This window comes from Mobula birostris, chromosome 1, assembly GCF_030028105.1.
Source record: "Mobula birostris isolate sMobBir1 chromosome 1, sMobBir1.hap1, whole genome shotgun sequence".
Lineage (NCBI taxonomy): Eukaryota > Metazoa > Chordata > Chondrichthyes > Myliobatiformes > Myliobatidae > Mobula > Mobula birostris.
Genome location: NC_092370.1, coordinates 244,278,424 through 244,288,987, shown reverse-complemented (window position 1 = coordinate 244,288,987; position 10,564 = coordinate 244,278,424). Strand labels below are relative to the sequence as shown.

Below are 10,564 nucleotides of genomic sequence, written 5' to 3'. Positions count from 1 at the left end.
TAGAGTTGAAATGAGTGGCTATCAGGAGATCTTGCTTTTTCTGGTGGACGGAGTGTAGGTGCTGAGTGAAACGGTCTCCCAATCTACATCATTTCACTGATACACAGGAGGCCACACTGGGAGAACCGGACACATTAGATCAGTGGTCCACAACCTCCGGGTCCTGGACTGATACCGGACCGTGAAGAATGCAGGGGTGCAGCGGTGGCCGGAACGCACCCAGCACATCTTTAAGAAAAAAGCCGAAATAAACGAGCTAATTAATTAGGTGCCGCCCGACACGTAAATGTTGGCCCAGGTCAGAGGCGATTGTCAATTGCGTTGCCTCTGATCTGGGTCGACATTTACGTGCCGGGTGGCACCTAATTAATTAGCTCGTTTATTTCGGATTTTTTCTTAAAGATGTGCTGGGTGCGTTCCGGCCACCGCTGCACCCCTGCATTCTTTGCGGCTATGTGTCGGTCCGCGACCCAGAGGTTGGGGACCACGGCAGTAGATGATCCCAACAGACTCGCAGGTGAAGTGCTGCCTCACCTGGAAGGACTGTTTGGGGCCCTGAATAGTAGTGAGGGAGGAGGTGTAAGGGGTGAGAGAGAGAAAAACAGAGGTGGATTGTTACTGGAAATTAGAAAAATCAGTGTTATTTTCTCAAGAGATGATTGAAATGAATTGAGCTGAACTGAATATGCCTGGACCCTTGATTTTGTGTTTTATATTCTGTGTTTTTGCTCATTCTTCTTCTTTGCTGTTTGCTTTTCTTTCCCGCAGGTTGGGGTAGAGAGGTTGGTGTTATTCTTTAAACTGGTTCCAGGGTTTTCTTTGTTTTGTGGCTAACTGTGGGAAGACAAATTTCAGGGGTGTTCTATATCCTGCATACATGACTTGATAATAAATGTACTTTGAATCAAGATTTCCAGCGTCTGCAGAGTCTCGTTTCTCCATTTTGCAAAGTTCACCTAGGGTCATAGAAAAGTACAGCGCAGAAACAGGCCCTTCAGCCCATCTAGCTGAACCATTTAAATTGCCTCGTCTCATCGAACTGCACCCGGACCATAGCCCGGCACGGCCCTCCCATTCTGTTTTAATGTGCTCTGGTGTTTAAAGGTGCAACGGATCACTGAACACCCCAGATGATATTTTTGTACCCAATGTAAACACAGAAGGCAGTTATCACTGCAAATGCTCAGCAGGTCCAGCAGTGTCTGTGGAATGTTAATATTGCAGATCTGGGGCCCTTCATTCGATGAAAAGTGTGAATGTGTGTTAGGGTAGGTTGGATAAGTGCAACAAATGGGGGCTTAATGATTAAAATGGCCATGGTGAGCTGACGGGCTTGTGTGGTGTATTTAGTATCTGAGAAATCTCATAAACATGTTGCTGATTTAGCATTCTTGTTCATTTAAATAATTCACTCCAGGTTATATGTAAAAAATTATGAATTACATGTATCATAATGCTACGTACATGCCTCGCTTAAAGTAAACATGAAGTTAGACTCACATTTCAGACTCCCATGTCTTCCTTTGATTTAGTTTAATGTTTTGAAGTTACAAAACATAACATTGGAGACGGCGGATTTTTAAAATGATCCTGAGACGACTATTGACCAGAAGAAGTACAGTGGGATGTTCAAACTGAAAAATAATGAATGAAACAAGGAACAGCGAGTTAAAAAACAGCCCATCACATTCAGAGATGGACGTTAAGAAAAGCAGTGTAGCACATGTTCTTCAGAAGGGAAGACATGATTGAATATTTTTTAAAAAGTCAAAAAACAGAATAATTTACGGGTTCACAAACAAGAGAAAATCTGCAGGTGCTGGAAATCCAAGCAACACACACAAAATGCTGGAGGAACTCTGCAGGCCAGGCAGCATCTATGGTAAAGAGTACAGTCGACGTTTCGGGCTGAAACCTGCCTGAAGAGTCCTGCCAAAGGGCTTCGGCTTGAAGCCTCAACTGTACTCTTTCCCATAGTTGCTGCCTGGCCTGCTGACTTCCTCCAGCATTTTGTTTGTGTTTCCCTAATTCACAGGTTCATAAAGAATGAGTATCAGGTGATAATAATCATTAAGAAAAAAAACCAGGAATGGCAGGTTATGTCAGAGTAATTGAACCGTTGATTACGAAAAAGATAACTGAAATATATATACTGAGCAAACTGAATAGTAAATTGAAGCAAATGAAATAACCAATAAGAAACAAGTACCAATTTTGCAGAGTACATTGGATTTAAAGGCATACAGTTTGCTTCAAAGTTTAACTCCTCCAACCAAACCATCAGAAATGAACTTAATGATATTGTAAAAGTAATGCAGAAACATTTTGAAGCAAAACCTAAAGCAGAATGCTTTAGGTTTCATAAGCGGAATCAAAAGGAACAGGAGTCCACTTCAGCATATGTGGCTGAATTAAAGAGATCATCTGAGCATTGTGATGGCCTTAAATATCTACTGAGAGATCGTTTAGTTGGTGGAATCTTACAAGAAAGCATTCAAAAATGGCTCCTCAAAGCTGCTGTGCAGGTTGACAGTGTGTTAAGAAGGTGTATGGTGTGTTAGCATTCATCAACCGTGGGATTGAGTCCAAGAGCTGTGAGATAACGTTACAGCTATATAGGACCTCGGTCAGGCTCTACTTGGAGTACTGTGTTCAGTTCTGGTCACCTCGCTACAAGAAGGAAGTGGAGGACGTATCTTATGAGAATAGGCTGACTGTACTTGGCCTTTTCTCCTTGGAGCGACAGACGATGAGATGTGACCTGATAGATGTGTATAAGATGATGAGGGACATTGATCATGTGGATAGCCAGAGACCTTTTCCCAGGGCTAAAATGGCTAACGGGGGGGGGGGTGGGGGTCATAGTTTTAAGATGCTTGGATATAGGTACCAAGGGTATGTCAGGGGTAAGTTTTTCCACACAGACAGTGGTGGGTGTGCGGAATGCACTGCTGGCATTGGTGGTGAAAGCAGATACAATAGGGTCTTTAAGATCCTCTTAGATAGGTACATGGAGCTTAGAAAATTAGAGGGCAATGTGCTAGGGAAATTCTAGGCAGTTTCTAGAGTAGGTTACACGGTCGGCACAACAGTGTGGGCCAACGGGCCTGTAACGTGCTGTAGATTCCTAAGTTCTATGTTCTATGTTTGATGTTCTATGTTCCTAACTGAAATGCAGCAAATTTAGAAGAGCAGTTGAAATTGCTGTATCAAACAGAGACACAACTGAGCTGCAGTCAGGAATGAAAGTGAGCGTGAACCAAATTGCAGCGTCTAAACAGAAAGCTGCCTGGCCAACAAAAATTGTGTTACCATTGTGGCAGGGGCTCGCATAAACCAGACCAATGCAGATATAAGGCTTAACTTGCAACAAAGAAATGTAACAAAGTCGGACACATACAAATAGCATGTTGGGCAGACACAAATAAACAGACTGCACAGGGAGGAGAAAAAGCTAAAACGTCAAGTTGCAGTTTCAACAAGAGCATCAATCTGCATGTTGTTGATGAAAAACGTGATATTGATGAGAGTGACACAGGACTGACGCAGTGACCCTTGAGATTTACACTGCGAAAACTAACAAGAGACAAGCAACATAGCTTACACCAGAAGTGAGCAGCAAATTAATTAAAATGGAATTAGTAAGTGGTTCAGCTGTTTCAGTCATTCAATAAAACGAGTTTCAATGGCATTTCAGAGAAATCCAAATAAGTACTTATACTTGAGTAAAGACAACATCTGTAACAGTGAAATACAACAACCAACAAGCCACATTGAGGTTGTATGTTGTAAAAACAGGAGGACCAGCATTGAAGGGACGTGAGTGGCTGAGACAACTACAGCTTGATTGGAGATCCATCCCCTATTAGCATGCTATATTTCCAGCAATGAAGCCAGCTGAAAGTGAATTAAGGAAGTTACTGGATGATGCCACAACTGTCTCCATGTCAAACATCATGAACTGGTACCCAACAGAGGACAAACGGGTGTTGATGCCAACCTCTGCACTTCTGGTTGGAAAGCATTTTGGGACCAAGAAAAGACCATGCTATTCAGAGGAATAACGAAAGTTGCAAAAGCAGTGGTCCGACTATAACAGTTTTTGTAGGTAACATGTATGAGAAAGCTTCTGATATGTTAATCAGGTAGATACTTGTGAAATGTGGCTTGGTTTTAAGCTGAAAGAGAGTTCAGGGACCTTCAAAAAAAGTTGTAAGCGTTCAGCTCTTATGAGACTACAGAACCAAAATCTACTTTGTGTGCATGAGCTTCCAGTGGGAGACAGAAAGCTGCTTGTAAAAGTAGATGCAAAGACTAAATCCCAGCTGGATGTATGGAAGGCCAAAAATACAGGAGTCAATGGGGATATGAAAACAGAGGCTTTATTAGATGATGTGTGGACGAGGAAACCAAGAGGAGGGATTAGATTGTTAAGGGAGAAATAGAAGGATTAATAAGAGAATACTCCAGTGAACTAAGTGGACCTTCAGAAGATCAAGTGCACAACCTAGAAGAAAAAAATGTAGCTACCACTATCAGAACCACTTCCTGCAGTCTCAGATTCAACTCCTACAACCACCAGAGAGGACGCCCCAGAACCTGAGGTTGTTTCACAGCCTCAAGTCTCACTAGCTAAGCAGAATGACCTCGCTTGTCAGGAAAGATTTTATCCCACAGGAGTAAAAATTTCTCCACAGCAATTAAATGTTTAGGCCTGAATGGGATAATTAAAAAGTTACTATGCTGTGGATATCTGTATGAAGTAGTTGTTTTCTATAGTATACTATGTATATGGTTGAGATGCATTCTGTATTGAGTTAGAGTTCATAACTAATCAGGGAAGAGTGTTGTGCATTTAGTCTTGCAGATATGTTGCTGCTTACGCATTTTTGTTTATTTAAATAATTCACTACTGATTATATGTAAAACCATGTGAATTGCATACGTTATAATACTACCAGGTGATACGTGTGCGCCTCGTTAAAGTAAGCACAAAGTTAAGACTTTCATTTAGAACTCTCCGCATCTTTCTTTGGATTAGCTTAAAGTTTTGAAGTTACAAAACACAATTGCCTGTTTCCATGCTGTATCTCTTTGAATCTGTTACTCGATGCTAAATGTTTCTCTTTGCCCCGATTCTGTCTGACCCATTAAGTTTTTACAGCACTTTCTGTTCTTTTTTAACTCAATAGTAGTTGGTCATCAGAACACAAAACTTACAACAGTACTGCACAGGAACAAACCCTTTGGCTCACAATGTTGTGCTGAACCAATAAATTAGTAATCAAATGGTCAATTAAACCAAACTAATTCTTTATGCCTACACAATGTCCATTTCCTTCCATTTATCTCACATTCATGTGCCTATCGAAACCTCCCTTAAAAGACTCTAATGTATCTGCCTCCATCACCAACCCAGGCAGAATATTCCAGGCACCCACCACTATCTGTATAAAATTCTTGCCCCTAATATCGCCTTTGAAATTACCTCTCTCACCTTTAATGCTTGCCCTCTGATATTAGAACCCTGGATAGAGTCTCTTTACTCTATCTATGCCTCTTATAATCTTATAAACCTCAATAAAATCTCCCCTCAGCCTCTGCCGCTCCAGAGAAAACAACCCAAGTGGGTCCAATCTCTCGTTACAGCACATGCCTTCTAAACCAGGCAGCTTCCTGGTAAATCTCTTCTGCACTCTTTCCAAAGCCTTGATATCTTTCCTATAATGGGCTGACCAAAACTGTATGCATTATTCCAGGTGAGGCCTGACTAGAGTTTTATGAAGCTGCAACACAACTTTCTGACTTTATAACCCCATGCCTCAAAATTGCTATAATATTATTTCCTGTATTCACATTTGTTCCTATACCATTCTCATGAATAATTGCTCGCATTGCCTTGTCCCTGCAATGCTTAATGAGCGTACAGATTTGGTCTGGCTCCACTTGTTTGCAATTAACTCCAAATAATAAATAAAGAACTGGTTGCACAAGAGGTAACTGCATAGAAAAAGCCAATTCAAGGAAGAGGCATTTACACCTTATCAGTTCTGCAACGTCTCCTAAGGTAATTTCAAATCAAAAATTATTTTTAGTTAACAGAAACAGGTATGGTTTATATATTACTGCACCACCTTTTAAAACTTAAATAAGCTAACATTTCCATCATGCCTTACAATTACTGCTTTGTTACAGTTCCCAAATAAAAGATCAAGTGAGTTCTTCAATGTGATGCAATTATCCTTTGCAACACACACGAAATGCTGGTGGAACTTAGCAGATCAGGCAGCACTGGTGGACGTGAATAATTCACAATCTATGTTTTGGGCCGAGGCCCTTCACTGGTCACATGAGACCTGATAAAGGGTCTTGTCCTAAATCATCGACTGTTTATTCACTTCCATAGTCACTGCCTGACCTGCTGAGCTCCTCTGCACTTTACATGCATTGTTCCGGATTTGCAGCATCTGCAGAATCTTTTGTGTCTACTTGTATCCTTTGCTTTGTGTCAGAACATTCAGATATGACCCAACTGTGGAGTGAGAGAGGGAGAGACACTGAAGGAGGTCAACAGTTCACTGACTTTAATGAGAACTGTTGCAGAATTTAAAGGAAAAGAAAAACAATAAGCACTAGGCCAACAAGGCCTTTAACCAAAACCCTCAAACTAAAAGTTGAATGCTAACACTGTGGCAGGAACCAATATGTAAATATTAAATGACAGCATCTGTTGAAATGATTGTCTTCTTTCCCAGATAAGGACAAGAGTAAGCAGGGAGCGTGAATGTTGTAGGTGAAACTGGGAGAGGGGGATGGGGTGAAGTAAAGAACTGGGAAGTTGATTGGTGAAACAGAAGGGGGGATCTGACAGAAGACCATGAAAGAAAGGGAAGGGGGAGGAGCACCAGAGGGAGGTGATGAGTAGGTAAGAAGAGAACATGAGAGAGGGAAGCAAGAATGGGAAATAGTGAAGGGGGGGTGCAATTACCGCCCTTCGATGCTCATGCTATCAGGTTGGAGGCTACCCAGATGGCATATAAGGAAAAAGGAATAAAGCGAATTAGTTCAATTTCACATTGTGTTTGCTACCCAAATTGTGGACTGCCCCTGTACTCTGTTCTTCTATAGGTGGTTAAAACCTAGAAATAACCACCATGAAGGCCAAGATGATCTTCATTCCATTGATTCTGTTGCCTGTGCTGCCCCGTAAATCAGCAAGTCATTGAACCTTGCTGACTTGCCTTTGTAAACTAATTATATCAATTAATCATTCTGACTCCTGAATTAATCTTATCTGGTAAGCAATCAAACTGCAATCCTGTTTATTTACAGAAAACACCACTGCTTATCTTGTTTCTGTTCTCCAACCTCAGCTTTACTGTTTAATTACAATGACTAACAACTTTTTGTATTTTCACTGAAAATCACTTGACTTCAGTTAATTAATTACAGAGGAATTTTTATATCAATTGAGGGGATTAGGGAAAATGAGAATGTGAAGTTCAGAGAAGTAAGGGAAGGTATCTCTGAGTTTCCAATGTTATCTTGTGTAGCTTTAGCCAATGACCTTTGAAAAGGTGTGATGTAGATTTACCAACTCAAGGATTAAAAACTGAACTGTTTTTAATTTAAAAGGTTGAGATTAACCTGGTTGAGGTCTTTAAATTGATGGGAGAGTGTTGGGTCACAAGAGAAAATCTATAGATGCTGTAAATCTCCTGTGTATTGGTGAGAGCTGACATGAACTGGATCACCGCTTTGCCGAGTACCTATGCTCTCTCCACCAAAAGAAGCAGGATCTCCCAGTAGCCACCCATTTTAATTCCCCTTCCCATTCCGATATGTTTATACATGACCTCCACTACTGCCAAAATGCAGCCACACTTAGGCTGGAGGAACAACACCTTATATTCCATTTGCATAGCCTCCAACCTGATGGCATAAGCATCAATTTCTCAAATTTCCAGTAATGCCCCCACACCCTCCTTCACCATTCCCCAGCCCCTTTTCCCTCTTTCACCTTTTCTCCTTGCCTGCCCATTGCCGCTCTCTGATGCTCTTCCCTCTTTTTCTTTCTTTCATGGCCTTCTATCCTCTCTTATGAGATTCCCCCTTCTCCAGCCCCATTATCTCTTCCACGAATCCACTTCCTAGCTCTTTACTTCTCCCCTCCCCATTTCACCTATCTCCTTATGTTTCTCCCTCTCCTCCCTCCCACCTTTAAAATTTACTCCTCATACTTTTTTCTCCAGTCCTGCTCAGTCTGAAATGTTGACTGTACTCTCTTCCGTAAATGCTGCCTGACCTTCTGAGTTCCTCCAGCAATCTGGAGGCTTGTTGGGTGCCTGGAATATACTGCCTGGGTTGTGTTAGAGACAGGAACATCAGGGACTTTTAAGAGTGTTAGATAGCTATGTGAATATGAGGAAATTCGAAGGACTTGGACATATATAAACACGTAATATGGTAACTAATCGCACAATTTGGGGAATTGATTTGACTTTATCACTTACATCCTTCATAGACATGAGGAGTAAAAATATTTATGTTATGTCTCTGTCCAAATGTGTAATGTGCAATTTATTGTAATTTATAATGAATAGTATGTACAACAGGATCATCAATATAACTTAGAAATACAGTTGTGTCAACATGAGTTAAGCAATCTGATGGCCTGGTGGTAGAAGCTCCCCCAAAGCCTGTTGGTCCTGGGTTTCATGCTGCGGTACTGTTTCCTGGATGGTAGCTGCTGGAACAGTTTGTGGTTGGGGTGACTCGGGTCCCCAATGATCCTTCGGGTCCTTTTTGCATACCTGTCTTTGTAAATGTCCTGAAGAGTGGGAAGTTCACATCTACAGATGTGCTGGGCTGTCCACACCACTCTCTGTAGGGTCCTGCGATTGAGGGAAGTACAGTTCCCATACCAGTGAGTGATGCAGCCAGTCAGGATGCTCTCAATTGTGCCCCTGTAGAATGTTCTTAAGATTTGGGAGCCCATACCAAACTTCTTCAACCGTCTGAGGTGAAAGAGGTGCTGTTGTGCCTTTTTCACCACACAGCCAGTGTGTACAGACCACGTGAGATCTTCGGTGATGTTTATGCCAGGAACTTAAAGCTATTCACCCTCTCAACCCCCAATCCATTGATGTCAATAGGGGTGAGCCTGTCCCCATTCCACCTGTAGTCAACAATCAGCTCCTCTGTTTTTGCAATATTGAGGGAGAGGCTGTTATCTTGACACAATTGTGTCAGGGTGATGACTTCTTCTCTGTAGGCTGCTTTATTATTATTTGAGATTAGACCAATTAGTGTAGTGTTGTCAGCAAATTTAATTAGCAGATTGGAGCTGTGGGTGTGAGTATTAAAAGTAAAGGAAATTAGTTGCGTGCCCTTGCTTTGTTCTGGGCAGTTTGGAGCTGGATGTCATATTTTTTGTTGTCAGCTTATTTAGCTTTGCGTCAAGACTGCAAGTTTTGCTAGTTGCCAATAAGTATAAGATACGTTTCTTCAGCTCTGTGGACCATCATTACTGGAGTGGTCAGAGGGTGTGTCATATAAGGATAACATTCCATGCCGGTTGCTAGCAGAGGCTACTGGTTTGTTCGAACTGACAGCTACAAGCCATTTGATGACTAATTTAATTGATTTAGCAGAAGTTTGTGAGCCAAAGTGTTGTGTGTTTCTGTGCTGAACTGTTTTTATGTTGTATGTTCTATAACAAAAGGATTTGACAGAGGAAAAGTGGAGAAACTCAATTCTCTTGTGATGGAAACAGCAGGGAAAATCCTAAAATTGTAACTTGATTACTTGTGGGTGAAATCGTGAAACGTTTGTTCTGGACGCAAATGGCTGTCAAAATCTGTGAAGGCTGCAGATGGTAGATTAACACAAAAATTCTGCAGATGCTGGAAATCCATAGCAACATACACAAAATGCAGGTCGGACAGTAGCTACAGAAATGAATACACAGTCGACATTTCAGGCTGAGACCATTCATTAGGACACAATGGATTAATAGATATATAGATATCTTTGTTTTAATGGGATATGGAGGAACACAGCAATTAGCAAGCAAATATATTAGACATAAAGGCCAGGTATGTTCTTATTGAATGGTGGAAGAGCTTAAGGGGATAAATTACCTGTTTCTGTTCCTATGTTCAATCATAGCAGTTCTCTCTCTATTAGAAGCTTGAAGGAATACACTTCACTTTCCTTGATGTAGGCACCACCAATATTCAACATATCCAACTCTATCCAGTTCATTCATTAGTTATGTGCTGTGTCATATGATGTGGGTGATTACGGTCTTTCCAAGACCATGATTATACTTAACAAATGTTTCTACAGAAGTGGTTTCCCATTGCTACCTTCTGGGCAGTGTCTTTACAAGATGGGTGACCCCAGCCATTATCAATACTCTTTAGAGATTGTCTGCCTGGTGTCAGTGGTCACATAACCAGGACTTGCGATATGCACCAGCTGCTCATACGACCATCCACCACCTGCTCCCAAGGCTTCACGAGGCCCGAATTGAATTGAATTGAATTGACTTTACTTCTTA

The 10,564-nt window shown here is 41.5% G+C and overlaps 1 long non-coding RNA gene across 1 annotated transcript in view; it reads right to left on the bottom strand.

The window, feature by feature from the left end:
• Positions 1-1,506: 1,506 nt before the first annotated feature.
• LOC140186783 (uncharacterized) overlaps positions 1,507-10,564 on the bottom strand; it is a 102,391-nt gene continuing 93,333 nt past the window's right edge. The window contains exon 4 of the long non-coding RNA XR_011882946.1: positions 1,507-1,634. This is a non-coding gene — a long non-coding RNA (uncharacterized lncRNA). The remainder of the gene's footprint in view (positions 1,635-10,564) is intronic.